The sequence below is a fragment of the Hippoglossus stenolepis genome, chromosome 8, assembly GCF_022539355.2.
Source record: "Hippoglossus stenolepis isolate QCI-W04-F060 chromosome 8, HSTE1.2, whole genome shotgun sequence".
NCBI classification, from domain to species: Eukaryota; Metazoa; Chordata; class Actinopteri; order Pleuronectiformes; family Pleuronectidae; genus Hippoglossus; species Hippoglossus stenolepis.
Genome location: NC_061490.1, coordinates 21957128 through 21969451, shown reverse-complemented (window position 1 = coordinate 21969451; position 12324 = coordinate 21957128).

The following is a 12324-nucleotide window of genomic DNA, read 5'->3' as shown; positions in this document are numbered from 1 at the left end:
ATGCGTCTACACAACAGTGCCAAAGTCTTATTGTACAGTGTCACTGAGAAGATGTTATTATAATAGAAACATTGATTTTAAAGGTGAAGCCGACTTGACTGGGAAACTATAAGAGTTGGAAGCCAAACTGCTCTAGAGTCATAACTGATCTAGAATAGTTCAAACTTACTTCCACTCACTTCCAATTATCAAACCATCACCATCAAAGTGAAGCCAAAGTGTCTAGATCGCCACTGGTGCCTGGATCATGTATAAATCTAACTCTTTCAGAATTTTAGTGAATGGGACATGGATCAAACTAAAAACTCAAAATACACATCAACCAAATGACCCCAAAGATGGATTCTGTAATTTTTATCACTTATGTTTGTTCAAATGTAAATTTTTCTATGTCGCTTGGTTATTAATTACATTTCTCCCGGGAGGTTTTTGGTTGCTCGGGGTACAAGGACACATTTGTCTACTAATTGTAATTTTTTTGTATATTCAGAAATGTATTTAATATTCAGATTTTTATTGTAAATACCTTCAACGGATTTCCAGGGTCACTTGTAGAAACATCTGTCGGTGAAAGTTATTATGGAGAAGTGAGTTAATCTAATGCAATGTTGGAAAAAATATAAAACATTGTTTTCAAAGTGAGAAATAAAATCCTTACGCTTTATTAGGGCCAGAAAAAACCAACCACGGACTGTCTGAGCCTATCCTTGCTGTGGGACTACAACTGATTTCTGAAACAAATAAAAACTGAAAAGTGGATAACATCATAAGATCACAGAACTTTTTTACTGCAAAACGTATCAATGTTCTTTGCAGCTTGTCCTGTAACTTCCTTCTTCTCATTTCATTTCTTTTACTGACATTGAGAGTTGTCTTTGTTTTGTTCCTCATTTCAAGATGGTTGGGGAATCCTGTGGTTTGAAAACACATAAGTCATCTCTACCTCTACGCAGAATTTAGTCACGACAAAGGAAATTAAATGTAGTTATTTTACAATGGAATATTTGTGCCACATGTTTTTGTTAATCCCAGAGTTCAGTTTCTTTTAATAACTAAAATATTGATTTTTTTTCTGTTTTCTGTTTCAATTTTATTTGACATTAGCTACTTGTTCAAATCACTTTATTCAAAGAAACCCCAGAACACAAATAAAATATTTTGACTGCAAAGATAATAGTGTCTTTATTACATTTGAATTTTTTTAACCTTTAGTCTGAAATAAAACTGTTTAAAAAGTCACATTCATTTTGGGTCCACTGTCTCAGGAACCACAACATCTGAAACTGAGTGTTGGGAGTTTTCATTTGGAAAGTATTTCAACTAATGAAGAAAAGGGTTTAAATTATTATTATTATTACGTCATTATTTTAAGATCTGATTCAAATTTTGTCCAGAAAAAATTAATTTTTTCATCCACAAAAATACAGTTTGTAATCAGTGTATATATTTGTAAACAAAACTTGAAACACTATATTTTACTCTAGTAGATTGTACTGCTGAGGAGATAAATAACCATAGAGCTTGTTCTACCTCAGAGGACCCACTTGTATCAGTCTGTCGTTATCACAGCCTCACACTCGAGAATGAGACTTTTTACAGAAAAAGGAAGTTTTCACACTTTGAAAGGGGATGCAAGAAAACAAATTAGCATCCCCTATCATGCAAGCGAAACAGCTTGTAGGTGTTCTGATTACAGTGATAGCGTTTGCAGCTTCTCAAGCAGTATCTGCACGCAGATGCACTTCCTCCCACTTTTGTTGTTGTTTTTGCAAAGTCTGGTTAATCGACACAGAGCAGTTTACAGTACTACATGTTGATTTGAGAATTTGCGCTCACATAGTATCTACAGTGTCTCTATTTAAAACGCTATCTAACAATGTGAAAACGATCAAAAGGGCTTTACAAGCCCTTTAAGTCTCGAACGCACCGCCGCTGTTGGGCCAGTCGCCCGACTGATTTGTCATCCAGGCAGAGAGATAACTGCTTTCATCAGGAGCCGCACTGCCACACTCCCGAGTCCACCATAGAAGCCACCAGGGGACGGGAATGGCAGACATCCCACCAGATGGTGATGGTGCGCCCATACCAGAGAGCTGAAGGCCTCCTTTTCTGGGTGACCAGGGCTGAGGTGGGAGTTGCCGGGAGAGCCAAGAGAAGGGCTTGGCTCGGATCTCTGGAAGGTCTTTGCCTAAGTCGTCCAACAGACCAGGAAGTCAGACTTCTCCAGGGTGGAGGTCTGACCACGAGACGTAGGGGCTGCGCCACACCTGCGAACTCAGTGTTTCCAGACTGCTTCCTTCTCTGCCAGGTTCTTCTCTGATCTCCCACTGAAGCAAGAGAACCCAGTACACCCGTTGTCTCTGCCATCCCCAGGGTTCAATGGGGGAGGCCGGGCACAGGCGCAGGTCCCACAGGCGAAAGTCAGGGTGTTTAGGTCAGGGTAGCCTGCCACGCCCTGAGGCCACGGAGGCTCAAGCAGGAGCCGCCCCTCATCCCCAGGTCCTGAGGCCATGGAGGGAGTTGTTAGTTATCTTTTCCATCACCACGGTTTCACCACAGCCAAGTTGATTCTACTGACTCAAGAGATCTTCCACCGCCATCCCTGACATCTGACAACTTATTGCTGCCCATGGATTTTTTCAGGTCTCACAGCTCAGGCCTTGGAAAACATCAGCCATTTCTGCAGAGAGACACAGAGGAATTCATTAGAAGAGTCACAACAGGTCCTTTGATAAAGAAATAGACATGATGGATACTATCTATCATCTATCCACTAATTCCACTAATCTCTCTCTATCAATTTAGTCTGTTGTTCTGTGACTTTCATATCTGGAGAAGCTGCCTATCTTATCGGCTTCACAATTTATGACATGTGCATTGTTAAGGGCCCACATGCAGTGTGGAATTTGGCGTGATTTGGGAAACCAACACGCTCACACAGTTGATAAGCTTGAATAAACAGGCGACCAGTGCTCTGCAAATATAAATATATCGAACTGTGTGCATTACTTGTTTTTAATTACACTTTTCTCTACAACTATGACCCTTCACATGTCTTTAGTTGCCCAGAGAAAGTATGACCAGACAAATACCTTCATCTGAAGTAAAGTAATTAGCTCCATGCAGGTCCTGACTGGCATTATTTAAAATGCTAGGTATGTGGGCGTGGGTGTGAGTGAGTAGGAGGTGGAGGGATCATCTTCTCTTAAATATACAAGGCGAGTGTTAACGCCTCCTGCCTGACCTCCAGACCGAGCCTGCACGGACAGGAGATGTCTGGTTCTCCTCCGGCTGAAGCTGCTTTCGCTTCAGGGTTCAAGCACTCTCTACTTTTGCAGCAGTAGAGAAATAACGGAGGACACTTCTTCTTGCCTGGAGAAGATGCTAGAATATTTCCAACACACTGCAACTTACACTGTCCATTTATACTTTCTCTCTCTCTCTCTCTCTCTCTCTCTCTCTCTCTCTCTCTCTCTCTCTCGCTTCACTACTCACTCTTAAACACACGGAAGCACTCCTTTCAAAGGAGCCGCTCTACTCTTAGCAACACGAGGCCAATCAGTGAATTGACGGACAGAATCTACCCTGCACCTGTTACAATGTAAATATATGAGCTGGGTTGCTGTGTTTCTTCACTGAGACTCAAATGAAGAGATTTCTTCAGACACACTTTCCTTTGGGAAGGCACAAGAGGCCGGGTCAAGCCTCCAAGAGAGAAAGAAGACAGAAAGGTGGTGATAGAGAAGGACCAGCAGCCCACTGTTCTACCCAGGACAGAATCAGTATTATATCACTGTGCTGTTGAATACAAAGACTGTTCTGATCCTGTTCAAACAATGTAATAACTACGTTCTTTGGCAAATATAATGGAACTTACAGGCCTACAAATACACACCCAGCGGAGGTATCATAATAATATGGTATTTACTGTATAACACATTTTGTCATGTGGATGTACACTGTTTGGAGACACGTTTCTATAGTTTAAATACAAAAATGATGCAAACTCAAACACAATGGTAAGTCATTCATGCTCTTGTCCACTGATATGGTTTTGCCACTGTTAACCAATAGCTGATCTCCAAACATCTTAAAATGTGCATATTTAGATCGGGATACTGCCCTCCATACGCCTGGCTCCATGGCACCAGCCAGTCATTCATTGATGCACCTGTATGAGTCGTAATAACGCATTCTAATAACATCCCAATGTCTCAGAATCTGTACTTACTAAGGTTTACATGGTCCGGTTAATAGAAATGCATCACATGATAATGTCCATTTCATGACACAATGTAAGTTTAGCCATCAAACCCTTTCGCTTCTGTGACATGTTCACAAATCCAACAATAATGTCAATAAACTTGTGCTCATTGTCTAAACATATTTCATTTTATTTTGAGCTACAGGATATTTACATTTCTGCGTGTGGGTTTGGATTAAAGTCTACAATACTGGAAAGGACAAAAAAACATCTGTGCAGTGATTCTCAGCATTTCTTGTCTAACTGCATGTCATTTATATATATAGATTATATAAAAGTTATTAATACAATCATTTTACACTCACATTATTTTACATTTTAAGTTGCAAATAAGATTTGAACGTTTATCCTCACATTTTAAGTTATGTCTACTTATTTCCCCAGAACCTTTTAATTAACAGTTCAAATATTTATATATTATATTTCCTAGCTCAGTAATGTAACTTCTGTGCCTTCTTGCTAACTAGTTTTAAAATACTCCTAATGGCTACACGGTTTAAACACATGAACTCTTCAGACTTCCTCTGTGATGAGACTTATTGTGAATATAAACTTCCTCAGGCCCGAGGTAGCTAGAAAACAGGACGAGAACATTCCGGGTCAAATGCTGACGCCAGAGTATTAACTCATCTTCGTCTGAGCTGCTGGAGTCTCTGTTGGTCGCCTGACGCTAGGGTCAAGGTGAATGTCACTCTGTGAATAGTGGAGCTCCACTTCACCTTCACTGGTGTGGTCGACAAATAGATTTGGAGATGTTGGTGCACTGCAGTTGCATTACTAATGTTTTCATAGTCCTGCAGGCTCTGGGTCATTCTAGGATGAGAGCTGGAGGTAGTTCAGATTATTTCTTTGGAACAATTTCTGGATTAAATTCAACTAATAGCAAAACATACAGACTGATATAACGAAATGAGAGGTCAAGCAGTTCCTGACCTTTCTAACTCGCGTTGGCTTGGACACCTGCATACACAGGGTCTTTCCACCTTTCTTTGCTTGTTCCTTGAAGAACAAATACTTCAACATGACGGTGCTGATCAATGTCAATTTTGTTGTTCTGGTAATGGTTACACAAAGATTAAATTCTCACTTTATCTTATTCTTAAAGTAGAGAAGTGTAGTTGACATGCACTGTCCTCGGTGTTTCCAGCTTGATGTCTTAGGCTTGCAGAGGTAGCCTGAGGAGAAAACATCAGTGATTATCAAGCAGCAACTGAATCGGGGCTTCACCTATGCTCTAAAATGGATGCTGTACAGGATGTCTTTAATTACTGCCCCAGTATACTGAGATATAAGTGCACTGATAGACAGCTACTGACAGGGCAAACAGTGAGGGCAGGATATGCAAAGTACAAGGAGGGAAAAGAATAGCTGGAATTAGTAAAGACACATCTGCCTGTAGAGCCAGACTAATACTGATGATAGGGGTATGGAAGGCAGTAGCTCTACATGGTCAATTTGAGGGGTTGTAGATATCCTGATAGATTATTTATTTACAATTTTTAAATCTGATGTGCACATGTTGTTGTCTTTGTTTTAGATCCTTGCATCGTGTGAACTCCAAAATAAAACTAATAAATACATTCTGGGACTTCGAGGCTTTGTAATATCACCATTAAAACATATTTGAGAACATATTATTGAAACTATCAAGCATAATTTAGAGTTTTAGAAGAATTAGTAGCTCTTACAGCTGTGTAACAGGTCAGGGCGATGAAGCAGAGTCTTAAATATCCGACCTATATCAACTCTCCTTAATCACTGCTTCATGATTTAACATAATAGGCTAATTAGAAATAGATTTTGCAAGTCAATAACTGGTAGTTAAATACTATAATCTATTGTGTTAAGACAAGGTTCTGACAACAGGCCACTCATGAATTGGACACTTTGAATTAAACTCTTTTAATATAAATCTTCTTGAGTTTTAATAAAGTCTCCATATATGATTGGTTTTAACTTGTTGTTTTCTTGTTTAAAGTGGTTAAGTCTCAACTTGGGACTCACCTTGGGTAGATCTAAACTGCAAAAACAGCGTTGATGTCGGTCGGAGGCCTGTGGAATATAAAAAGATATATAAGAATAAACACTTGTATACAGAGTCAATGAATATTATAAATAACAGGGCAGACTCCTCATTGTGCCATTCATGTCTGGAGGATCTAGAAAATAAATGGAGGTTGACTCCAGCATGAGCAGCAGCCCATGTCTGACTCTGTCCCACAGGTCTTTGTCCAAGGGGGACAGTGTGTTGTGGAAAGGTCTTACGTGCTGTCTGAAGAGGTCAGTCGTTGGGCCCTGACCGCCAACTGCTCTGACAAGAGGTCGCCTCTGCTCCTGATAGGCTCCGAGAGAGACATTCCTCATTCACAGACTCCTCCTCCCGGTACCACACCAACCCTGAAATGATGGCCACACACACACAGACACACACACACACACACACACACACACACACACACACAGGATATGTTACTTCTGTCCGGAGGCTTTAAGTAAAGAAGAATGGCTTAAATAAATGTTTCATCACCAAAAAACCATAAGAATGTTCTGTTTGTTGTTCCCGTTACCGATTTCTTCTTCCTGTATCTGAAAACATAGAGGGACATGATGTGGTTACACATGGTGGACCATCTCTGAAAATGTATTTATTTAATCAAATGCACTCTTTATTCATTCACCAAAACTACGATGATTAAAAATGATAATCATCAGACAAATAGAGCAGGAACGAGAACCCTGTGATGCACATAGTTTCCTGTGATTAGTGAGAGAGAGCATCACACAGAGCTTGACCTTGACCCTTGCTACCAAAATCAAATCAGTTACTCCTTGATTCTGTATTCTGTGTGTTTGTGCTGAAGGGTATCGTAGGACATAGACATAGGACGTAGGACGGACAACCAGAAACTAGTCTGATATAAACCACAGTCTTCCTGGATCAATAAAACACACAGTTATATGCTCAGAAATTCACTCACGTCAAACAGATGGACGGGATCAGACAAACTTTGGTTTACTTCATTTTGTAAAGTGCATTTGTGCAGTAGACTCCTGGCTGGTTTCCATACACTGTGTGGTTTTGATGCTCTGACACAAGCTTATCCCTTTCCTCGCCCTGACTCTTCCTGGAACCATGAGTAGAGGTGGACTGGGGAAAAGCTGTGACTGATGCACCCCAGCATCACGGAGCTCCTCCCCGTCAAGCTCCTGCTTCTTCCGCCGACTCCGTGATGTTTGTGTGTTTTGGAGAAATCTAGCCAGGAAATCTTGGTGAGAAAAGACAAACGGCTATTTTCTGAACATCATCAAAGATCAAACATGAATAACACAACGAATGAAGTGACATTATTGCTGCTCTCTAAAGCCAGACTGAGTAAATATCGGGAACTTTTTCACACCAGTTAATGGGCATTAAAACAATAAAAGATAAAACAGACTGCTTTAGATTCACCTGGTGAAACTTTCGATTTTTTTCCAGCAATTTCTCTTTGAAACAAACAACAGCCACTGATTTTAGGCTACTGTTCTTTTAACTTCAATATTTTTGATAAGGTGGAGTAATTGCTTTCTTTGAACCAGCACTGCCTGATCAGTATTTACTTTAGACGAAAAATGTAGAATATATCCTCTTGTTTATCCATTCACCATCACAAGTGCATCATTCCCACTACATCTGACTTTAACCTCAGCTCGCCGTGACTTTCCTCTTCCAATGTCATTGGTGGCTTCACAGCTGTACAGTCCACTGTCAGAGGGACTGGCTGAATTCACCCCTGAAGGTCTGAGTCTGAGTCTGTTGGACGATTTCTCCTATCAGTCGCCTCTCCAGGTGACAGAGCTCACTGGGTGGGTTGGACTCGGCAGTACAGCTCAGTGTCAATGACATTTTCCTTCACATCACACTGGGTGGATTGGCTTGAACTGTCACATGTTTGGGACTGTCTGCAGAAACCAACAATATAGGAAAACAGAGAACTGTCAGATTTAACCACTGTTCCTTTAATATAATGGTCTTCATAATATAGAGTGATCCCTGCATAATATATGTTTTTGTTTCATCAGGGTGTAAATCATGTAAGTTTTGGAGATAGTGGACTAGGGGAGCATAATAACATGCAAACCTGTGAAAACAATACATTGAATTACAGAATCACACCACACATTATCAAAAATTGAGGTGTTGAATTATACTTAAAAGAACATTTAAAACTCAAAGTCAAAAGGCTTGATATCAACATAACAGCTCTTTACTCTGGTGGAAGAATAAAGAGATTTATACTTTAGTCATTAATTTCTCAGGTGCTTTGGTTCAACTGTCAGAAGTAATTACTAAAAATCAATAAAAATACATGAGAAAAAAATCTACTTTTAATTATAGTTTTTTAAAGGAAAAGTTTTGTTTAGAGGTGTTTGGATGAAAAAATATGGTAGCCGGAGTAAGTCGTCGGGGCAGGATTGCACTGCACACAGGTTAACGGAGAGATTGTACCAACTTCACTTATTACCGAAGAGCCACTGACAGAAATGCCTGCTCTCTCGGCTTATCTGGAAAATCAAGTGAATGACTTTATCTCAACAACAGGTGAATCTGAAACAGAAGTTTTTCATGTGTTAATTCACAACCCAGATAGCATTACTTCTGGATGGGCCACTGAAAATGATCCAGCACTTGGTCTTCAGGCCCAGGATAGATCTACCAAGACACTTGCTCATGAGTGACGGTCCACTAAAGCAATGTAGTATTGTGAATACTATGAAGAAGATTTAGTTCAGGAATTCAAATTTAAATCAATACATGAGGACAAGTTAGGGACAAAGTTTTTGAAACAAGAGTCCTGAGGCTCTGAAACAGTCACCTGAACTGAGTGACAAAGATGGCAGACTGAGTTCTGGGTTTTAAAACAAACTCTCATCCACTTCATTCATTGACTTACCGTGAGGTCTAGTTTTTGTTCTTTATTTTATTCTTTTATGACAGATTTGTAATTTTGTTTTAAATTCGTATTCATATTTTGACGTGTTTTTACTTTTTTGTTACTTGGAAGCACTTTGTAACGTTGATTTGAGAAGTGCGTGTAATAAAACAATCGCTATGACAATAGCCACTTTAGTCATGTTGAAATAGACGTTTTCAGTTCAAAGAAATGTTGATAAGTTTATTAAATGAATTAATTTACACCATAGTTAAAAGAACCCTGTGGAGTTTTTGACATTGTGATAATGTTTTCTTCTTTGGAACCAGCATCGTTTGATCAGTATTTACTTTATACGCAGTAAATGTAGAATATATCCTTGTTTATCCATTCACCATCAAGTGCATCATTCTACCTACATTCGACTTTAACCTCATTTGGCTGTGACTTTCCACCTAATGTCATTGGTGGCTTACATTGTACAGTCCACTGTCAGAGGGACTGGCTGAATTCACCATGAAGGTCTGAGTCCAGTCTGCTGGACGGCCTCCCTCTCTCCTATCAGTCGCTCCTCTCCAGGTGACAGAGTCCACTGTGGGCTGACTCGGGAGAGTACAGCCTATGTCAACGACATTTTCCTTCAAGCATCAAGGACACCAGATTGGCTTGAACTGTCATGTTTGGGACTGTCTGCAGTAACTAAACAATAGGAAAATGGAGAACTGTCAGATTTTAACCACTGTCCAATATAATGGTCTTTAAAAATATAGAATGACCCTGTATAATATATATGTTTTTTATTTCATCAGGGTGTAAATCAAGAAGTTTGGAGACATGGACTAGAGCACAATAACACAAACCTGTGAAACAATACATTGCATTACACAATTACACCACAAATTATACTATAAGAAAACTTACAACTGCTTAAAGTCACAAGGCTTCAATTTCACAGAATTATACTCTTACTCTGTGGAAGAATTAAAGAGATTTAAGTACTTTAGGTCATTAATTTCTCAGGTGCTATTGGTCTAACTGTCAGTATAATTAATTTAAACTGGACCAAAGAAACATATGAGAAAAAATTAGCTTTGCATCGATAGTTTTGAAAGGAAGTTTTGGTTTGATGGTTTGCTGTGCACAAAGTGTCAGCTGAAAGCTCAGGTGGTGACTGCATCGTGTCAGTTATAGGTTAACGTGGAGAACGACTAACTTTCACTTTGGTTATCAAAGAGCCACTGACAGAAATGTCAGTTTTCCGGCTTATCTGAAAAAAGAACCAAGTGAAATGACCTTTATCTCAACAATAGGTGAATCTGAAACAGGTTTTTCAGGTTAATTCACAACCTGGGAGAAGCACACGGATGTGGGCCACTGGCAGGCAATGATCCGCACTTCTGGTCTTCTCTGGCCCAGGACAGATCTGGACCAAGACACTTGCTGGGTGTGAGTACTTATCCACTAAGAATGTAATATTGTGAATACTATGCAGAAGATTTCAGTTTAGAATTCAAATTAAATCAATACATGAGTGGGACAAAGTTGGGGGACAAAGCTTTTTTGAAATAAGAGTCTGAGGATCTGAAACAGCCTGAACGATACAGACAGCAGACTGAGTCAGAGCTGAAACATACTTTATCTTACTATTCACTGATTTTATTTAGGTCTTAGTTTTTATTCTTTATTTATTATTTTATGACAGATTTGTAATTTGTTTCTAAATCATATCCACATATCTTTACGTAAGATTTTAATGTAGCATTTTATACACTTTGAAGCTTATTTAAATAACAGAAGTATATGACAACAGGCCACTTTAGTCATAAAGGAATAGACGTTTTCAGTTCAAAGAAATGTTGATAAGTTTATTAAATGAATTAATTTACACCATGTTAGTGAACCCTGTGGTGCTTTATTACTGTGGAGTAATGTTTTCTTCTTTGGAACCAGCACGTCTGATCAGTATTTACTTTATACGCAGTAATGTAGAATATAATCCTCCTTGTTTATCCATTCAACATCACAAAGTGCACTCATTCTACTACATCTGACTTTAACCTCAGCTGGCTGTGACTTTCCTCCTTCCAATGGGTTTGTTGGCTTCACAGTTGTACAGTCCACTGTCAGAGGGATCAGCTGAATTCACCTCAGTCTGAGTCTGAGTCTGCTGGACGCATTTCCTCTCTCCCATCAGCCGTCTCCAGGCATAGAGCCTACTGGTGGGTTGGACTGCAGCATGTGCTCAGTGTCAACCTCAAATTTTCCTTCACATCAAGACCAGGATTGGTTTGAACTGTCACATGTTTGGGACTGTCTGCAGTAACCAACAATATAGAAAACAGAGAACTGTCAGATTTAACCACTGTCCAATATAATGGTCTTTATAATATAGAATGACCATGAATATTATATGTTTTTTTATTTCACTGTGTGTAAATCAAGGTAGGTTTGTAGGTAGGAGACTAATATATAAAGGCTAATAACAACATGCAAACTCGTGAAAACAATACTGCATTACACCACAAATTTTACTATTGTGGTGTTGAATTACAGGCATCTCACAAATTTGAATATCATGGAAAAGTGCATTTATTTCCTGATAATTCAATTCAAAAGTGAAACTTACATATTATATAGATTCATTACACACAGAGTGAAATATTTCAAGTGTTTATTTCTTTTAATTTTTGATTATTATGGTTACAGTTAATGAAACCCAAAATTCTGTATCTCAGAAAATTTGAATTTTACATAAGACCAATAAAACGGGCTGACTTTAATACAGGAAATGTCAGCCTACTGGGAAAGTTCATATATACAGTATATGCACTCAATACTTGGTTGGGGGTCTTTTTGCATGAATTACTGCATCAATGCGTGGCGTGGCTACGTGAGGGCGATCAGCCTGGGTGGCACTGCTGAGGTAAGCATAGCCTGAGGTCATTGATAGCTGCCTTCAGCTCCGACTGCATTGTTGGGTCTGGTGTCTCTATCTTCCTCTTGACGAAAGGTTCAGGTCAGGCGAGTTTGCTGGCCAATCAAGCACGGTGATGCCTCATGTCATTAAAACCAGGTATTGGCACTTTGGCAGGTGGGCAGGTGCCAAGTCCTGCTGGAAAATGAAACTAGCATCTCCATAAACCTTGT